The following is a 17,346-nucleotide window of genomic DNA, read 5'->3' as shown; positions in this document are numbered from 1 at the left end:
ACTCAATTTCTGAGGTGGAAAGAACTTTGCCAAGAAGGCATTGACTAGCTTTTCCCAAGAGTTCAGGCTTTCTTTAGGTTGTGAGTCCAACCATGTCCTAGCTCTGTCTCTTACAGCAAAAGGGAATAGCATAAGTCTGTAGACCTCAGGGTCAACCCCATTGGTCTTGACAGTGTCACAGATTTGCAAGAATTCAGCTAAAAACTGATGAGGATCTTCCAGTAGAAGTCCATGGAACTTGCAATTCTGTTGCATTAGAGAAAATAATTGAGGCTTAAGCTCAAAGTTGTTTGCTCCAATGGCAGGGATAGAGATGCTTCTCCCATAGAAGTCGGGAGTAGGTGCAGTAAAGTCACCCAGCACCTTCCTTGCATTGTTGGCATTGTTGTTGTTTTCGGCTGCCATGGGTTCTTCTTCTTTGAAGAATTCTGTTAGGTCCTCTACTGAGAATTGTGCTTTAGCTTCTCTTAGCTTTCGCTTCAAGGTCCTTTCAGGTTCAGGGTCAGCTTCAACAAGAATGCCTTTGTCTTTGTTCCTGCTCATATGAAAGAGAAGAGAACAAGAGAATATAGAATCCTCTATGTCACAGTATAGAGATTCCTTGAGGTGTCAGAGGAACAGAAAAATAGAAGGAAGAGGGAGAAGAATTCGAACTTAGTGAGATAGAGTTCGAATTGTGCATTGAGAAGGAGTAGTACTCCATAAATAGAAGGATGTAAGAATAGGGGAAGAAATTTTCGAAAATTAAGTAAAAGATTTTGAAAACATTTTGAAAAATTGATTGATAATTTTCAAAAACTAAGAGTGGGAAAGAAATCAAGTGATTTTTGAAAAAGATTTTGAAATTAGAAATCAAAAAGATATGATTGAAAACTATTTTTGAAAAAGATGTGATTAAGAAGATATGATTGAAAAGTTATGGTTTTAAAAAGATATGATTGAAAAGATATGATTTGAAAAACAATTAAAAAAAGATTTGATTTTAAAAATTAATGACTTGGCTAACAAGAAAAGATATGATTCAAACATTAAACCTTTCTCAACAGAAAAGGCAACACACTTGAAATGTTGAATCAAATCATTAATTGTTAGCAAGTATCTTTGAAAAAGGAAAGAAATTGATTTTGAAAACATATGATTGAAAAGATATGATTTGAAAAAGATTTGATTTTGAAAAACTTTGAAAACTTGAAAAAAATTTGCATTAAAAACAAAATCTTCCCTCTTGTGCCATCCTGGCGTTAAACGCCCAGAATGGTGCACATTCTGGCGTTTAACGCCCAATGCACTACCTTTTTGGGCGTTAAACACCCAACCAGGCACCCTGGCTGGCGTTTAAACGCCAGTCTGCCTTCTTCACTGGGCGTTTTGAACGCCCAGCTTTTTCTGTATAATTCCTCTGTTGCATGTACTGAATCTTCAGTTCTCTGTATTATTGACTTGAAAATAGAACCAAGATCAATTAAACAATGCATGCAAGACACCAAACTTAAAATGAGACACTGGACTCAAACAAGAAACATAAAATATTTTTTTGTTTTTTATGATTTTGTAAATTTTTTGTGCTTTTTCGAAAATTAAGTGGAAGAAGAAAATAAAGGTATCAAAATTCTTAATGAGAATTCCAGGAATCATGCAATGTTAGTCTAAAGCTTCAGTCTAAAGGAATTAGACATGAATAGCCAAGCTTCAGTAGGACATTGCATTCAAGAGCTAAATTGATGATAATCAATCAGCTTTGGTGATGATAAGAACATCACCTTGAAACACTAGAATTCATTCTTAAGAACTCTGAAAGATACCTAATCTAAGCAACAAGATGAACCGTCAGTTGTCCATACTCAAAACAATCCCCGGCAATGGCGCCAAAAACTTGGTGTGCGAAATTGTGATCACTACTTTTCACAACTCAAATAATCCCTAGTAATGGCCCCAAAAACTTGGTGCTCAATACCATGGCATAAACATAACTTTGCACAACTAACCAGCAAGTGCACTGGGTCGTCCAAGTAATAAACCTTACGCGAGTAAGGGTCGATCCCACGGAGATTGTTGGTATGAAGCAAGCTATGGTCACCTTGTAAATCTTAGTCAGGCAGACTCAAATGGGTATAGATGATGAATAAAACATAAAGATAAAGATAGGGATACTTATGCAATTCATTGGTGAGAACTTCAGATAAGCGAATGGAGATGCTTTGTCCCTTCCGTCTCTCTGCTTTCCTATTGTCTTCATCCAATCCTTCTTACTCCCTTCCATGGCAAGCTTATGCAAGGGTTTCACCGTTGTCAGTGGCTACCTCCCACCCTCTCAGTGGAAATGTTCAACGCACCCTGTCACGGCACGGCTATCCAGCTATCAGTTCTCGATCATGTCGGAATAGAATCCAATGATTCTTTTGCGTCTGTCACTAACGCCCCACAATCGCGAGTTTGAAGCACGTCACAGTCATTCAATCATTGAATCCTACTCAGAATACCACAGACAAGGTTAGACCGTCCGGATTCTCTTGAATGCCGCCATCAGTTCTAGCCTAAACCACGAAGACTCTGATCTCACGGAATGGCTGGCTCGGTTGTCAGGCGAGCGCTCGGTTGTCAGGCGATCAACCATGCATCGTGTATCAGGAATCCAAGAGATATTCACCCAATTTAAGGTAGAACGGAGGTGGTTGTCAGTCACACGTTCATAGGTGAGAATGATGATGAGTGTCACGGATCATCACATTCATCAAGTTGAAGAACAAGTGATATCTTGGAACAAGAACAAGCGGAATTGAATAGAAGAATAATAGTAATTGCATTAATACTCGAGGTACAGCAGAGCTCCACACCTTAATCTATGGTGTGTAGAAACTCTACCGTTGAAAATACATAAGAACAAGGTCTAGGCATGGCCGTGAGGCCAGCTTCCCAAAGAGGGTTCAATCATAAAAACATGATCAAAAGATGAAAATACAATAGTAAAAGGTCCTATTTATAGGGAACTAGTAGCTTAAGAATTACAAAGATGAGTAAATGACATAAAAATCCACTTCCGGGCCCACTTGGTGTGTGCTTGGGCTGAGCATTGAAGCATTTTCGTGTAGAGACTCTTCTTGGAGTTAAACGCCAGCTTTTGTGCCAGTTTGGGCGTTTAACTCCCACTTGGGTGCCAGTTCCGGCGTTTAACGCTGGGAATTCTGAAGGTGACTTTGAACGCCGGTTTGGGCCATCAAATCTTGGGCAAAGTATAGACTATCATATATTGCTGGAAAGCCCAGGATGTCTACTTTTTAACGCCGTTGAGAACGCGCCAATTGGGCTTCTGTAGCTCCAGAAAATCCACTTCGAGTGCAGGGAGGTCAGAATCCAACAGCATCTGCAGTCCTTTTCAGCCTCTGAATCAGATTTTTGCTCAGGTCCCTCAATTTCAGCCAGAAAATACCTGAAATCACAGAAAAACACACAAACTCATAGTAAAGTCCAGAAAAGTAAATTTTAACTAAAAACTAATAAAAATATACTAAAAACTAACTAAATCATACTAAAAACACACTAAAAATAATGCCAAAAAGCGTACAAATTATCTGCTCATCAATCATAAAGGGGTTTGAGTTTAGGGAATTAAAATAGAACTAAATGGCATGAAATTGTAAAAGGTGTAGAGGAATTAAATTGAAAGTAATTCAAGGAAGTGATTCATCAGGGATTGGAGATGCCATAATCCTTCATGAAACAATTGGGCTCAACTCCTTTCTCAATCATTTAATAGATCTATGGCAGATTGAAATTGGTTGGATCCCAATTCCTTGGCAATCCAATCTCTCTAATCACAATCAATCTTGCCAATTCCTTGATCTAATTGTCATGAGAAGAGGTTAAGTGTAAATCTCTCATCTAGAAGCCACACTAACTCTCAGGATCTCAATTCCTCCTGAATGGTGTTGATCAAGAGAGTAGTGAAGGATAGAGCTCTAAATCTAATGCAAGTGATTCCCCTTCCGAGGCTCACACAAGCATTCAATTGAATTCAACCTCCTTCCAGAGTGAGGAATTCTAATTCAACACATAAGATATCCAATAGCTATCAAAATGATTTGAGAAGAAGAAGAATTTTATTGATTCATTAGAATTACAATAGATCTCCTCCCCCTAATAAAATTTGGGGTTAGTTCATCATTGCTCTAGTACCAAAACAGAAAAGAAAATTTACTGAAAGAGATGAACAGAAAGAAAGTAAAACTCAGATCTAGAATTCTCAATAAAAACTAAGAAAAAGAAAAAATATCAGAAGATAGTCCAATCCTCCCAAAGAACCCCCTCATGAAATCAAATTTACTTCTATTTATACACTTTCTAAATTGGTCATCTAAGTACTTGGAGTGGGCTTTTGGCCTCTGATGAAGTGGGTCAGAATGGCTCTTCTTGCTGGTGTGGTTGGGGCTTGCTTCAGATGAACGTAGCGTTCTTAGTTTGAACATAGCGTTCATTCAACGACGTGTGAGCGCCCTTGGTGCGTGCGCGTCCCTTGTATTTTTCCCCATCGGCACGTGCGCGTCCTGCGTGCGTGCGTGTTGATGCTGTCTTCTGCCTCAGCCATGTATACGCGTACCATGCGTGCGTCCACATCCTTGGTAGCATTCATTAAGTGAACACTGTTCATGCGTGCGCGTCAAGTGCGCGTGCGCATGGATGATGAAATCCCCTTCTGCGTCCAGCGTCATGTACGCGTCTGTGCCCATCACCACTCTTGTCATATCGACGTGTGCGCGCCATATACGCATGCGCGTCGATGCCCATCTTCGAATTCAAACTTGAAAGTATCGCAGAAGTTCATTTAGAATGAACGCTGCGTTCTTGACTTGTGAACGTTGATCTTCCATCCACACATGCGCGTGATGTACGCGTAAGCGTAGATGGTCAACATTGTTGTTCAGCGCAGAAGCGTCTTATACCCGTGCGTGTCTCCTATGAACGTAGCATTCATCAATTGAATGCAGCGTTCGCCTGCACCATATATTTTTCTGCTTTTCTTTCTTCATCTTTCTACCTGCCATTAATCAAACAAGTAGTCAAAGTCTCACCAAAATCATAAGGTTCATAAAAATCAACTAAATTGTGCATAAACCTCATAATTTTGTATAAAATTAACCATGTTTGATTGAGCCATGATACACATACAATTGCACTCCAATTACTTACTTATCTTGCAAGAAAGTGTAATAAACCTAATAAAAGCAAAGAAAAATGCTAGTAAAACTAGCATAAGATGACTTGTCATCATCCCTTCACAATTACATAGCAAGCAATGATAAACTGAGGTGGAACAGATAATTATGAACCTTACCTTTGTTAACCATTTTCAGCCTTAGCTTTTAAAATCATGCCTGACACAAGCAGTCCTGCAAGGGGATCTAGAAACTTCTCTCCAAGAATAGACCCTCCTAAAATGGAGATGGAAGTCCAGGGTCAGTGCCTGTAAGCAATAAAAAAGACATAAATCAAGTTTAGAGAAACAAATCTTGTGCAAAGAGGATATGTAAACAGAGGCATGACATCTTACGGCCTTTCAGAAATTAGATTGAAATGTAATTTTAGTCCCTCAAAAGACAAATATATGCATACTTGTATAGTTGCTAAGATATTAACTTTATCAACTTGATCCCTCAAACTACAAATTCCAACTGATATGCTAATATTTTAATTAAACCGAAGCAGATGTTGGCAAGTAAAGTCTCTGAAAAATGATGGAAATAAGTACAGTTTCATTTTGGCAAATCTCTCATTCAACCTAAAAATATCTTCTAGCTACCTTACTATAATTGGTGTAGTAGCTTCTCTAGTTTCATTGGCTTGTGTTTCATATCATGTATTTTGTTGCAAAAAGAATCAAATCAAATTTAAGTTCATCTGCCAAATAATTGAATGAACTGCATAAAATCATAAGTTTAGAGATATAGCTTACCTCTTTAGCCAATTCTCTTCTTTAGAAACCATGTACAATGCAAAAAAGATTATACTAATTAGAATGAAACAAAGGAACCACCTCAAAACTCTTTAATAATTCTAAAAGTATACATATTTCTCATCAAAATTTTAATTATAAATTCAGTCAATCCAAAAGTTAAACCATAGATTAAAAAACAAATCACATATCAGAACTACATAACTAGAATCAGTCTGACCTTGAAACAGACCACCTAGGATTCTAACCTTTAGGATAAACTGCGTGCGTATGCGAATTCACTTAGAAAACATATAGCAAGTAGATGCCAAAGTCTAGAATTAAAGCATAATAATCACTAATAATATATAAATCTAAAATTAAAACACAATGACCATTAATTTGCGATACAATAGTACTAATAGACAGTCAAGAACAATAAAGAACAAAATTGGTAACAAAAACAACAATAAAGTACAATCAAACTAAAACCATAATCAAGTCAAGACATAAACTACATAAACAGTTAAATATGACTGAGCACTAGCAAGCAGTAAGCATCACAAATTTTTTGAACACAATAAGCAATGAAGCATAATAAATCAATGAGAGAGAAAACAATATCACTAAAAAATATCTTCCTAAGCATATATTACTTATATAATCGATAATTAAAATATTTTAAGAGATTATAATAATTTTCACAATTATGTTCAATGTTTCTTTTCGGTTAAAATCTAACAATAAAAAAATATAGAACAAAAGAGCATAACAGGAGGAGATACCAGTGAGATAGCAGCAATAGAACTAAAGAGGTGAGACAGAGAAGAAATTTATTGTTAACAAAAAAGAAATATCAGCAAATTAATAGGAAAGAAGTAGAAAAAGAAGTACCAGCAGCAGTTCAAAGGAGAAATTGGAGTGAGAAAAAATGGCGTTGTACCGTGGCAACCATGGTGGCATCAACGGTAGAAACTGTGGTGGCAACGGCGGCGGAAACTGCAGTGGCAACAACGACAGTATAGAGAGAACAGATCTATAATCACTGATAGAAGAGGTGACTCGATCCAGAAGCTTTCTACTGCAACGGACACGGCAGTGGTAACGGCGCCGGCGACGGAAACGACAACGGAAGTGGCGGTGGAAGTGACGAAAATGGCGGTACAGAATTTAAGGTTTCATCGTGGTTCTCTTCTCAGCCTCAATCTCATTTCTACAAAAAGAGTAAATTAGGTTTTGAGGGAGAATTTTAAATTTTAATAATGAATAATTATTAGTGGAGGTTTTTTAAATTTCCATAAATAAAATGTATTATGAAGGTTTTGAGAAACTTGCACTAAAATACTCTCTCAATTAAATATTAATCTTGTAGTGGATATGGTATGCTACGTGAGAATTTGGGGGATATCCCAATGAGAGACATGGATGCTTTTGTAGCTACGGTAAACACAATGGCTAATGTTGTGCGTGAAATGGTAATTGCTACTACTCGAGAAATTGTACTTTTAAGGAAAGAAACGGCAACTGCTACTACTCGAGCAATTGTTCGTTTAGGGAAAGAAATGGCGAACATAACAAAGAGTGTAGCGATGAACATAACGAAGATTGCAATGGTAATGAGGATGTTGAGAATCATGACAAACGTATGACTCTGGAAGCTATTCTGAAAGTGAATCAGCCTAAGTTTAAGAGAACGCTTGTTGTGATGGAAGCTAATAAATGGTTCAGAAGTATTGAGAAGTCGTTGCAACCAGAAGAATAACATGTAGAGTTTGCAACCTATATGCTAGAGGGAGAAGCTGAGTATTGGTGGTGTAACGACGCAGTATTTATTATATGAGAATGTTTTATTGTTAAAGCGCAGTTATTTTGCCAGAAAACTTTTTCTTGAAAATGTTTGGTTTGATAAGTAGAAACATTCAAAGATTAAATCATAGATAATAACAGATAAAGCAGAATCAGAACTTTCATGTACATACATCAAACGTTGATTAACATCACTAAGAGTAGGTAGCTATTAACTATTTATACACACAAACACACACACATACATGTGACATCCCCTAGTCCATCTTAACTACAAAGGCAAGGGAATAAGACTCAAGGTCTTCAAAACTTAGGCCAAGCTAAACGTTGTTAAAATGCCAGATATCATTTATCACTCCTCTGCACGATCATTTGTCATTACTGTGCCATTGGAGCTCCATCTGAAAGGGGAAGGAAAAGGGTAAGAATTTGGGAGCTCTTAGTAAGGTCGGGGTTCTTAGTTAAGTTTATTATCTTTATTATTACCAAATAAGCGTACTTGAACATCAAATTCAGGAAATAGCATATAAACAGAAAATACATAAAAATAGTAAACAAACAGAGAATATAGAATATAACAAGAAAGGCATACACACGTATAGAATACACATCAGGGAATATATGCGACAAACAAGTATGATTCATGTCTGTCCTATTTCTGGTAATCTTACTTCTTAGTCTCTTTTACTTGTCTCACTTAGGTCCCGCTTCTGGTAATCTTATTTCTCTTTTCTTTTGTATTAATGTCTTCCCTTGATATTCTTAGTCTTTCTTTAGTACTATAACCAATTATAAACCTCTTATCGAGCCTTTCCTTAAATATTTTATGAAGAAGTCCCTTGAGTTTAAGCTACTAAATTATCTTTCTACGTCTTTTATTATAATTACCATTATATTATTAAATTTTATGACATTGAACTCATCTTTTACTTAAATTCTTTTTACATCTTTTAATTACTAAATATTACACTAACTATTTTGTATTTAAATTAGTTACATTTTAACTCTGTAACTTTAATAAATTATATTCTTCTCTTATTATTTTTCGAAAACCCATTTCACTTTTAATTATATACAAAGCGTGGCACACTGACGCCCAGCGCCTTCAACTTATTATTATTACTATTATTATTATTATTCTTTCAGGCTGCCCGGCCGGCGCCCTACTCATATTATAGGCTCATTTTTTTCTATTTGGAAAAATTATGGTGTAATGTAATGAAATGGAGGTGTGCAAAAAAATTTCACTATTATGGTGTCAGCTCAAATCGCAACCTGCATTTTACCATTTTCTATTGTTTTTTATTTTTTTTTGTTTATCAGAAATGACCAAATGCAGGCAACATTTTATGCTTTTTAGAGTTTTTAAATGTTTTTTGTTATTTCCTTTAGGTCCAAACGCAGCCTGCGTTTAGGGATGCACAATGTTTAATTTTTTTTTAAACTCCAAAATGCAGGTTGCGTTTTTAAGGTGTCAAAAACTTTTTATTGGAAGCTTCATAACGCAGGTTGCGTTTTGTGTAGGAGCCTTGTCTATAAATATGAAAGGAGACTCATCTGAAGTTCCTCACCTCACTTCTACTCCTTGTACTCTTTCTTTTATATGTCTCATACTTGTAAGTTTTTTGGCATTTATTAGTGTCAAAAAAGTTGGATTAGGTGAGTGATGAATCCATATTTGATGATGATTTTTGGTTAGAATTTAACGGATTCTATCACATAAACTTGCACTTATTCCCTTAAATATCATACTTTTGAACTTTCCTCCCAAATTGTTCTTGATTATGAAAATATGCTCTTTTGTACTTAACTTGATCTATTTTATTCCATTTGCCTTCCCTTCGATGCCTTGATATATTTGTGAGTAATTTCAGGTATATAAGGTGGGAATGGGTTGGAGAAAATAGGAGGAGAGCATGCAAAGTGGAGGAAACATAAAGAATCAAAGAAGATGAGTTCAGAGATGTGTGCGTGCGCACAGTCCTTTGTGCATCCGCACAGGAGCCAAGCAGAGCGCGTGGATTATTTTGAGCACGTCGCACGTCCAGCCAAGCATCTCCTAGTGTGCGTGCGCACAGCGTCTTGTGCGTACGCACAGGATGGGATTTTTCACAAAGTCTGCGCACAGCGTCTTGTGCATCCGCACAGGTGTCCGCGCATGACTTCATTAAAGAAGCATGTGACTCACGATTTGAGGGCTTCGGAGGCCAATTTTTGATGTCTCTTAGCTCATATTGGTGGGAGAATGAAGGGCATAACATAGCATATCATTAGTGTAGTTTTGAGGAGTAGTATTAAAGATTTTTAGTTTTAGTTTTCTCTAAGTTTTTCATCTTCTCTATTAGGGTTTATCTTAGGGTTTTGCTTTCAAAGTGCCATTTCCGTTTTTGATCTTGGATTTTTCTAATGTCATTGTAAGTATTCTGTTGTTATTACTCTTTATAGTTACATTGTCATTACTCTTTCTTCTATTTCAAGTTATAGTTCAATTTTACTTCTCTTTTGTAATTTTAATTTCTTGTTGATGAATTTGATGTTTGATGGTTGTTCTATGCTTTCTATTATCATTCTTGTTGATTGAGATCAAGTGTTACTTTTAGTTTCAAGCTTTTTCTTATTTTTCTCATGTTTAAGCTTTTTGCCCACCAAGTGTTTGACAAAATGTCAAACATGGTTTTAGGCTAAATTTTTGTCTTTTGGCTTGGGTAAAGTGAGCAATTGGGTTCCTAGAGTTGGAATGTCCAACATTTAGTGTCAATTCTTGGATTATTAATTGTTCTTGTTCCCACTAACACTAAGTTGTTGCTAAGGCAATTAGCAAGCAATTTAGGATTTATAGGTTAAGAACACTTATGCTCATTTAACTTACCTTCCGATTTGAGGGTTGATCAAGTGAAACTAATCCGTCATAATTGTCATAGTTGTGGTTCCAACAAGGAAAGGACCCTTAGCTCACTCCAAGCCAAGACCCCTTTTTATGCTTTCAATATTTTATACATTGCTATGTTAATCTCTTTTATACTTTACTTGTTCATATTACATAGTGGGTTCTTTAATTTCTTTATTAGTTCAATCATTATAATTTTGCATGTTCTTTTAATGCTTTATATGTTTATTTCTTCATTCACAACCCTTTGATCACTACAACCAGAATCTGCACACTTATTGCCCTTAAGTGATTCCTTGGGAGACGACTCGGGAGTCAATTACTCTCGGTTTTAAATTGGTTTTGAGTTGTGTCACATCTTATGAAATTCCAATTTGATCGGTGGCCGATTGTTGGGTTTGGTCTATGCTTGCAACGTTAATTCTACTTTTAGTATGAAAATCCAAACCTATGCGATTCGGGTGCCTACCAAATTTTGGCGCCGTTGCCAGAAAATTTCACTTTAAGTGCAATGAGTGCTATGATTTTGGTTGTGTAAATATGTGAATATTATGAATATTTGATTTTTGGTTTACTACTTGGCATTAATTGTAGATACTACTTTTCTTTTTAGTTAGTCTTAGTAGTTGCAGATTATTAAGTTAGTTCTTGGTTACTTGCCTACTTTTGTTTGCTTTTCATAATTGCATGCTTTTATTGCCTCCTCAGTTGAATGACATGGTCGCTTCCAGACCCGAGCTTGGCCACTTTTGATCCAGAAATTGAAAGAACTTTAACTAATATAAGGCAAGCTCGGTGCCGGCTAGCTTTCGTGCATAGTGAATCGGGCTCCCTTGAGGATCACTCCCATTCACTATCACCACCAATCCGTGACCATCATTCTCCAATCAACGAGGAGACTCTCTATTCATCTATGGGGAGTACTGAATTATCTTTGAGTGACTTAGGTGACACCGTCATGGCGGATCTACCGCGAAGGATCACTTTGAAGGAAGCCGGAGCTCCTGATCTCGTCTTGCAACCACTTCATATTCTGTATCTGGCCTTGGATCCAAATTTTGAGCTTAAGTCTGGCACAATCAACTTGCTCCCCAAGTACAGTGGGATGCTTGGGGAAGATCCTTGGTGCGCGAAATTGTGAACAATACTTTTCACAACTCTCATAATCCCTGGTCATGAACTCCAAAAACTTGGTGGTTCAATTCCATGGCATTACACAACTTCGCACAACTAACCAGCAAGTGCACTGGGTTGTCCAAGTAATACCTTACGTGAGTAAGGGTCGATCCCACGGAGATTGTTAGCATTGAAGCAAGCTATGGTCATCTTGCAAATCTTATTCAGGCAGACTCAAATGGATATGGTGATGAACGAAAATAATATAAAAGATAAAGATAGTGATACTTATGTATATCATTGGTGTAAGAGCTTCAGACAAGCGTATGAAGATGCCTTCCCTTCCGTCTCTCTGCTTTCCTACTGCCTTCATCCAATCCTTCTTACTCCTTTCCATGGCAAGCTCGCGTAGGGTTTCACCGTTGTCAATGGCTACCTCCCATCCTCTCATTGGAAATACGTTCCTGATGCTCTGTCACAGCATAGGCTATCCATCTGTCGGTTCTCAATCAGGCCGGAATAGAATCCAGTGATTCTTTTGCGTCTGTCACTAACGCCCCGCCCTCAGGAGTTTGAAGCACGTCACAGTCATTCAATCATTGAATCCTACTCAGAATACCACAGACAAGGTTTAGACCTTCCGGATTCTCTTGAATGCTGCCATCATGTCCTGCCTATACCACGAAGATTCCGATTAAAGAATCCAAGAGATATTCACTAGAGCCTTGGTTGCTTGTAGAACAAAAGTGGTTGTCAGTCACCTTGTTCATAGGTGAGAATGATGATGAGTGTCACGGATCATCACATTCATCAAGTTGAAGAACAAGTGATATCTTAGAACAAGAACAAGCGGAATTGAATGGAAGAACAATAGTAATTGCATTAATACTCGAGGTACAGCAGAGCTCCACACCTTAATCTATGGTGTGTAGAAACTCCACCGTTGAAAATACATAAGCATAAGGTCTAGGCATGGCCGTGAGGCCAGCCTCCCAATGATCTAAGAACTAGATGTCCAAAGATGATAAATACAATAGTAAAAGGTCCTATATATAGAGAACTAGTAGCCTAGGGTGTACAGAGATGAGTAAATGACATAAAAATCCACTTCCGGGCCCACTTGGTGTGTGCTTGGGCTGAGCAATGAAGCATTTTTCGTGTAGAGACTCTTCTTGGCGTTTAACTCCCGTTTTGGTGCCAGTTTGGGCGTTTAACTCCCATTCTTGTGCCAGTTTGGGCGTTTAACGCTGGGAATTCTGAGGGTGACTTTGAACGCCGGTTTGGGCCATCAAATCTTGAGCAAAGTATGGACTATTATATATTGCTGGAAAGCCCAGGATGTCTAATTTCCAACGCCGTTGAGAGCGCGCCAATTGGGCTTCTGTAGCTCCAAAAAATTCACTTCGAGTGCAGGGAGGTCAGAATCCAACAGCATCTGCAGTCCTTTTGAGTCTCTGGATCAGATTTTTGCTCAGGTCCCTCAATTTCAGCCAGAAAATACCTGAAATCACAGAAAAACACACAAACTCATAGTAAAGTCCAGAAAAGTGAATTTTAACTAAAAACTAATAAAAATATAATAAAAACTCAACTAAAACTACCAAAAACATACTAAAAACAATGCCAAAAAGCGTACAAATTATCCGCTCATCACAACACCAAACTTAAATTGTTGCTTGTCCCCAAGCAACTGAAAATCAAATAAGATAAAAAGAAGAGAATATACTATAGACTCCAAATTATCAATGAAACTAAGCTCCAAATTAGATGAGCGGGACTAGTAGCTTTTTGCCTCCGAACAGTTTTGGCATCTCACTTTATCCTTTGAAATTCAGAATGATTGGCTTCTTTAGGAACTCTGAATCCAGATAGTGTTATTGACTCTCCTAGTTAAGTATGATGATTCTTGAACACAGCTACTTATTGAGTCTTGGCCGTGGCCCAAAGCACTCTGTCTTCCAGTATTACCACCGGATACATACATGCCACAGACACATAATTGGGTGAACCTTTTCAGATTGTGACTCAGCTTTGCTAAAGTCCCCAATTAGAGGTGTCCAGGGTTCTTAAGCACACTCTTATTGCCTTGGATCACAACTTTATTTCTTTCTTTTTCTTTCTTTTTCTCTTTCTCCCTTTTTTTTTCGTTTTTCTCTTTCTTTTTCTCTTTTTTTTTTTTTGTATTCACTGCTTTTTCTTGCTTCAAGAATCATTTTTATGATTTTTCAGATCCTCAGTAACATGTCTCCTTTTTCATCATTCTTTCAAGAGCCAACAATTTTAACATTCATGAATCACAAATTCAAAAGACATATGCACTGTTTAAGCATACATTCAGAAAACAAAAAGTATTGTCACCACATCAAACTAATTAAGCTAGTTTTAAAGATGAATTTGAAATCCTGTACTTCTTGTTCTTTTGTGATAAAAACAGTTTTCATTTAAGAAAGGTGATGGATTCATATTCATAGCTTTAAGGCATAGACACTAAGACACTAATGATCACAAGACACAAACATGGATAAACATAAAGCATAATTTTCGAAAAACAGAAGAATAAAGAACAAGGAGATTAAAGAACGGGTCCACCTTAGTGATGGCGGCTTGTTCTTCCTCTTGAAGGTCTTATGGAGTGCTTGAGCTCCTCAATGTTTCTTCCTTGCCTTTGTTGCTCCTCTCTCATGATCCTTTGATCTTCTCCAATTTCATGGAGGGAGATGCCATGTTCTTGGTGCTCTACCCTTAGTTGTCCCATGTTGGACTTAATTTTCCTAGGGAGGTGTTAATTTGCTCCCAGTAGTCTTGTGGAGGAGAGTGCATCCCTTGAGGTATCTCAGGGATTTCTTGATGAGAGGGGTCTCTTGTTTGCTCCATCTTTCTCTTGGTGATGGGCTTGAGGTCATGCCTTCTCAGTTGAACCGGCTTTGGATGCCATAAATGGTTATGGAAAAACAAAAAGTAATGCTTTTACCACACCAAACTTAAAAGGTTTGCTTGTCCTCGAGCAAAAGAAGGAAGAAGAGAGTAGTAGAAGAAGAAATGGAGGAGAGGGAGATGGCCTTGTGGTTAGGCCAAAAGGGGAAGAAATAGTGGTTTGAATTTGGATGGTGAGGTAAGTGGGGTTTTATGGAGGTGAGTGGTGAAGAGTGAGATGGGGTTTGATAGGTGAGGGGTTTGTGGGGATCCTGTGGGGTCCACAGATCCTTAGGTGTCAAGGAAAAGTCATCCCTGCACCAAATGGCATCAAAAATCACGTTTTGAGCCAATTCTGGCGTTAAACGCCGGGCTGGTGCCCATTCCTGGCGTTTAACGCCAGGTTCTTGCCCTTCTCTGGCGTTTAACGCCAGTCTGGTGCCCCTTTCTGGCGTTAAACGCCCAGAATGGTGCCAAACTGGGCGTTAAACGCCCAACTGCTAGCCTCACTGGCGTTTAAATGCCAGTGAGTTCTTCCTCCAGGGTGTGCTGTTTTTCTTCCCATTTTTCATTCTGTTTTTGCTTTTTTCATTGATTTTGTGACTTCTTATGATCATCAACCTACAAAAAAGATAAAATAACAAAAGGAAATAGTTAATTATAAAATATTGGGTTGCCTCCCAACAAGCGCTTCTTTAATGTCAGTAGCTTGACAGAGGACTCTCATGGAGCCTCATACATGATCAGAGCAATGTTGGAACCTCCCAACACCAAACTTAGAGTTTGAATGTGGGGGTTCAACACCAAACTTAGAGTTTGGTTGTGGCCTCCCAACACCAAACTTAGAGTTTGACTGTGGGGGCTCTATTTGTCTCTGATTTGAGGGAAGCTCTTCAAGCTTCCTCTCCATGGTGACAGAGGGATATCCTTGAGCCTTAAACACATAGGATTCTTCATTCACTTGAATGATCAGTTCACCTCCATCAACATCAATCACAGCCTTTGCTGTGGCTAGGAAGGGTCTGCCAAGGATGATGGATTCATCCATGCACTTCCCAGGATCTTGTCTCTTTTGAGGTAATTTCTGCCTAGACAAGTCATCCAGTTCTTTGGTGAGCAAGGGAGGTTCATCTTCCCAAGTCTCATTTCCAAATAACTTGTCATTTAGCTTCATGATTGCTCCAAGGTATTTAGCAACTTGCTCTTCAGTGACATACTCATCCTCTTCAGAGGAAGAACACTCATCAGAGCTCATGAAAGGCAGAAGTAAGTCTAATGGAATCTCTATGATCTCATTTTGAGCCTCAGATTCCCATGGTTCCTCATTGGGGAACTCAGAGGAGATTGGTGCACGCCCATTGAGGTCTTCCTCAGTGGCGTCCACCTCCTCTCTTTCCTCTCCATATTCTGCCATGTTTATGGCTTTGCACTCTCTTTTTGGATTTTCTTCTGTATTACTTGGGAGAGTACTAGGAGGGAGTTCAGTAATTTTCTTGCTCAGCTGTCCCACTTGTGCCTCCAAATTTCTAATGGAGGACCTTGTTTCATTCATGAAACTTTGAGTGGTTTTAATTAGATTAGAGACCATGGTTGCTAAGTCAGAGGGGTTCTGCTTAGGATTCTTTGTCTGTTGCTGAGAAGATGATGGAAAAGGATTACCATTGTTAAACCTGTTTCTTCCACCATTATTATTGAAACCTTGTTGAGGTCTCTCTTGATTCTTCCATGAGAGATTTGGGTGATTTCTCCATGAAGAGTTATAGGTGTTTCCATAGGGTTCTCCTAGGTAATTCACCTCTTCCATTGAAGGGTTCTCAGGATCATAGGCTTCTTCCTCAGATGAAGCTTCCTTAGTACTGCTTGGTGCATTTTGCATTCCAGATAGACTTTGAGAAATCAAATTGACTTGTTGAGTCAATATTTTGTTCTGAGCCAATATGGCATTCAGAATATCAATCTCAAGAACTCCTTTCTTCTGATTTGCCCCATTGTTCACAGGATTCCTTTCAGAAGTGTACATGAATTGGTTATTTGTAACCATTTCAATCAGCTCTTGAGCTTCTGTAGGCGTCTTCTTCAAATGAAGAGATCCTCCAGCAGAGCTATCCAAAGACATCTTGGATAGTTCAGAGAGACCATCATAGAAAATACCTATGATGCTCCATTCAGAAAGCATGTTAGAAGGACATTTTCTGATCAATTGTTTGTATCTTTCCCAAGCTTCATAGAGGGATTCTCCATCCTTCTGTCTGAAGGTTTGGACTTCCACTCTAAGCTTACTCCATCTTTGTGGTGGAAAGAACTTTGCCAAGAAGGCATTGACTAGCTTTTCCCAAGAGTCCAGGCTTTCTTTAGGTTGAGAGTCCAACCATATTCTAGCTCTGTCTCTTACAGCAAAAGGGAATAGCATCAGTCTATAGACCTCAGGGTCTACCCCATTAGTCTTGACTGTGTCACAGATTTGCAAGAATTCAGCTAAGAACTGATGAGGATCTTCCATTGGAAGTCCATGGAACTTGCAATTCTGTTGCATTAGAGAAACTAATTGAGGTTTAAGCTCAAAGTTGTTTGCTCCAATGGCAGGGATAGAGATGCTTCTCCCATAGAAATTGGGAGTAGGTGCAGTAAAGTCACCCAGCACCTTCCTTGCATTGTTGGCATTGTTGATATTTTCGGCTGCCATGTGTTTTTCTTCTTT

General features: G+C 38.2%; 1 non-coding gene across 1 annotated transcript; it reads left to right on the top strand.

Moving 5' to 3' along the window:
• Nucleotides 1-16,818: 16,818 nt before the first annotated feature.
• Nucleotides 16,819-16,926, top strand: LOC130984664 (small nucleolar RNA R71). The gene has a single exon (XR_009088581.1). It is a non-coding gene; the product is annotated as a small nucleolar RNA R71 (small nucleolar RNA).
• The last annotated feature ends 420 nt before the right edge of the window (nucleotides 16,927-17,346 follow it).

This window comes from Arachis stenosperma, chromosome 5 (assembly GCF_014773155.1).
Source record: "Arachis stenosperma cultivar V10309 chromosome 5, arast.V10309.gnm1.PFL2, whole genome shotgun sequence".
Taxonomy (NCBI): domain Eukaryota; kingdom Viridiplantae; phylum Streptophyta; class Magnoliopsida; order Fabales; family Fabaceae; genus Arachis; species Arachis stenosperma.
This window is presented reverse-complemented; position numbering and strand designations above follow the sequence as displayed.